At 35.6% G+C, this 4,390-nt stretch overlaps 1 non-coding gene across 1 annotated transcript; it reads right to left on the bottom strand.

Annotated features, from left to right (window-relative positions):
- Positions 1-429: 429 nt before the first annotated feature.
- Positions 430-536, bottom strand: LOC139869558 (small nucleolar RNA R71). The gene has a single exon (XR_011766165.1). It is a non-coding gene; the product is annotated as a small nucleolar RNA R71 (small nucleolar RNA).
- Positions 537-4,390: the final 3,854 nt, after the last annotated feature.

Here is a 4,390-nt window from a genome sequence, read left to right as displayed (position 1 = left end):
ATTAAATTAGAATCCTCTAGTGATTCAGATTCAACAAATTCAATCATGGAAAATCTGGAACCTCTAAGTATAGAAGACCGAATGAGAGCTACACGCACGAGCCAAGGTCATGCAATTACTCAACCAGACATTAATGCACCAGATTATGAAATCAAAGTACAAATCCTACACATGGTAACTTATCAATTCCAATTTAGTGGTACACCAAAAGAAGATCCAAACAAACATCTTCGAACCATTAATAGGATCTGTACTCTATTTAAAATCAGAGAAGTTGAGGATGAACAGATCTATCTCATGTTGATTCCCTGGACTTTAAAGGGAGAAGCCAAAGATTGGTTAGAATCGTTACCTGAAGGAGCGATTGATACATGGGATGTTTTAGTTGAGAAATTTCTTAAAAGATTCTTTCCGGCATCCAAAGCCATGAGACTTCAAGGAGAAATTGTTACGTTCACGCAAAAGTCAAATGAAACTCTATATGAGGCGTGGACAAGATTCAGAAAGTTGTTGAGAGGATGTCCTCAACATGGTTTAGACACTTATCAAATAGTGCAAATATTCTACCAAGGATGCGATGTTGCTACAAGAAAAGACATTGACACAGCAGCTGGTGGTTCCATTATGAAGAAAATTGCAACTGAAGCTCACAAAATTATTGATAACACAGCATCCTACTATCATGAGTGGCATTAACAAAAAGATATTTTTCGATCATCTAAAGCGGCTAGAGCCAATTCTAGCCATGACTTCGATTCCATTTATGCAAAGTTAGATGCTTTCGAGAGACGAATGGAAAAGATGACTAAAGATATTCATGCAGTACGAATTAGTTGTGAGCAGTGTGGAGGACCACATTTAACAAAAGATTGTCTCCGTATTGAACAAACAATGGAACAAAGAGATAATGTTTCATACATGAACCAAAGGCCTGGAAATAATTATCAAAATAATTATCAACCGCCAAGACCAAACTACAATCAAAATCAGAATTATAACTGAAATGTTCCATACAACAACCAACAAGGTCCTAGCAATCAACAAGTATCTAATAATACTTACAACCAGCAAAGACCTATTTTTCCAAATAAACCACCACAAACTGATGATAAAAAGCCAAATATAGAAGACATGATGTCATAGCTAGTTGAATCTCAAACTCAATTTTTCACATCTCAGAAACAAACTAATAAACAAAATGCTCAAGCATTTAGAAATCAACAAGATTCTATTCAAAATCTGGAACAAGAAGTAAGCAACCTAGCAAGGTTGATAGGTGAAAGAAAACCGGGGAGTCTACCTAGCGATACAAATGCTAACCCCCGAAATGAAACAGCTAAAGCCATTACCACAAGAAGTAGTATTACACTTAAACCACCTGAAATGCCTGTAATTTCTGATGACTCTATTCCTACTACACAGGCACCATAATCTGAGCAAAAGAAGGAAACAGAACTCGTAGTTGAAAAGGTTAATGAAGATAACACAGTTAAGGCAAAGCCTTATGTTAAACCATACCAACCACCACTTCCTTACCCGAGTAAAATGAGAAAAGAAAGACTTGAAGCCGAGCAATCCAAATTCTTAGATATGTTTAAACAAATAAATGTCAATCTTCCTTTCATTGATGTGATTTCAGGAATGCCAAGATATGCTAAATTCCTGAAAGATCTAATCACAAATAGAAAGAAAATGAAAGAACTCTCGGCTATTACAATGAATGCTAATTGTTCTGCAGTGCTATTGAATAAACTACTTGAAAAATTATCAGATCCAGGAAGTTTCACAATTCCATGTTTTCTGGGTAGTCTTAGTTCAATAGAAGCATTGGCAGACTTAGGTGCTAGTATAAATTTAATGCCATATTCATTATATACTAAACTAGATCTCGGAGAATTAAAACCAACACGAATAAGCATACAACTAGCAGATTAATCAGTAAAATATCCTAGAGGGATAATGGAGAACATGCTAGTTAAAGTTGGTACTTTAGTATTTCCAGTAGACTTTGTTATTCTGGACATGGAAGAAGATTCTTGAGTTCCTCTCATATTAGGAAGACCATTTTTAAACACGGCTAAAGCAATAATAGATGTGTTTGGTAAGAAACAGACCATAAGTATAGAGGACGAGAGTGTTACCTTTTCTGTTGATAGATCCATGCAAAAACCCCAATCTACAGATGATACATGTTATTATATTTAAACAACAGATTCACATGCAGAATTGTTACAAGAATTTCCAGAATTACAAGGAACAGGAGAATGTTCTTTAGGAGAAGGAACTGAACCAATTGAAGAAGCTGAAATGTTAGCTACACTCATGGCTAATGAATATGAACCAACAATAGAAGAACTTCAAATGCTAAAAGAGGAAGACAGATATCGATATAAATCATCGATAGAAGAACCACCGATATTAGAGTTAAAGCCACTACCAACCCATTTGGAATACACTTATTTACATGGTGAATCTGAATTACCTGTAATAATATCGTCTTCTCTTAAAGAAAATGAAAAATCTCAGCTCATTTCTGTGCTAAAAGCTCATAAACCAGCTATTGCATGGAAGATTCATGACATTAAAGGTATAAGTCCTTCATATTGCACACATAAAATCCTTATGGAAGAAGGTCATAAAACATATGTGCAACGCCAACGAAGACTAAATCCTAATATGCAAGATGTTATTAAGAAAGAAATTATTAAACTCCTTGATGCAGGTTTAATTTATCCAATCTCTTATAGTCCATGGGTAAGCCCAGTCCAATGTGTACCTAAGAAGGGTGGCATGACTGTCATCACAAATGAAAAAAATGAGCTTATTCCTACTAGGACTGTAACGGGATGGCGTGTTATTATATTCAAACTATAGATTCACATGCAGAATTGTTACAAGAATTTCCAGAATTACAAGGAACAGGAGAATGTTCTTTAGGAGAAGGAACTGAACCAATTGAAGAAGCTGAAATGTTAGCTACACTCATGGCTAATGAATATGAACCAACAATAGAAGAACTTCAAATGCTAAAAGAGGAAGACAGATATCGATATAAATCATCGATAGAAGAACCACCGATATTAAAGTTAAAGCCACTACCAACCCATTTGGAATACGCTTATTTACATGGTGAATCTGAATTACCTGTAATAATATCGTCTTCTCTTACGGAAAATGAAAAATCTCAGCTCATTTCTGTGCTAAAAGCTCATTAACCAGCTATTGCATGGAAGATTCATGACATTAAAGGTATAAGTCCTTCGTATTGCACACATAAAATCCTTATGGAAGAAGGTCATAAAACATATGTGCAATGCCAACGAAGACTAAATCCTAATATGCAAGATGTTGTTAAGAAAGAAATTATTAAACTGCTTGATGTAGGTTTAATTTATCCAATCTCTGATAGTCCATGGGTAAGCCCAGTCCAATGTGTACCTAAGAAGGGTGGCATGACTGTCATCACAAATGAAAAAAATGAGCTTATTCCTACTAGGACTGTAACGGAATGGCGTGTTTGTATTGATTATAGAAAATTAAATGACGTCACCAGAAAAGATCACTTTCCCTTACCTTTCATTGATCAAATGTTGGAAAGGTTAGCTGGGAACAGTTACTATTGTTTTCTTGACGGTTTCTCCGAATACTTTCAAATTCCAATCGCACCCGAGGACCAAGAGAAAACCACCTTCACATGCCCTTATGGTACTTTTGCTTACAAACGCATGCGATTTGGACTTTGCAACGTCCCTGCAACCTTTCAAAGGTGCATGATGGCGATTTTTCACGACATGATAGAGGAATGCATGGAAGTTTTCATGGATGACTTTTCAGTCTTCGGTGATACTTTTGAATCATGTTTAGTTAATCTTGAACGAATGCTTATTAGATGCGAGCAATCAAATCTAGTTCTTAATTGGGAGAAATGCCATTTCATGGTTAAAGAAGGCATCGTTCTTGGTCATAAAATTTCAAAGGAAGGAATTGAAGTGGATAGAGCTAAAGTAGATATAATTGCTAAACTTTCACATCCCACCAATGTTAGAGGAGTTGGGAGTTTTCTAGGGCATGCCGGTTTTTACCGACGTTTCATAAAAGATTTTTCTAAAATTGCCACTCCTATGAATAAACTCCTAGAAAAAGATGCTCCATTCATCTTTTCGGATGAATGCATCAAATCTTTTAATATTCTTAAATAAAAACTCACTAATGCGCTGATCATGATAACTCCAAATTGGAATTTACCATTTGAACTCATGTGCAATGCAAGTGATTTTGGAATGGGAGCCGTTTTAGGTCAAAGGATTGAAAAACGATTTCAACCTATCTATTACGCTAGTTAGACGTTACAAGGAGCACAAACGAATTACACAACTAATGAAAAAGAACT

This window comes from Rutidosis leptorrhynchoides, chromosome 9, assembly GCF_046630445.1.
Source record: "Rutidosis leptorrhynchoides isolate AG116_Rl617_1_P2 chromosome 9, CSIRO_AGI_Rlap_v1, whole genome shotgun sequence".
Classification (NCBI taxonomy): Eukaryota; Viridiplantae; Streptophyta; class Magnoliopsida; order Asterales; family Asteraceae; genus Rutidosis; species Rutidosis leptorrhynchoides.
The sequence above is the reverse complement of the archived record's forward strand: the minus strand, read 5'-3'. Positions and strand labels throughout refer to the sequence as shown.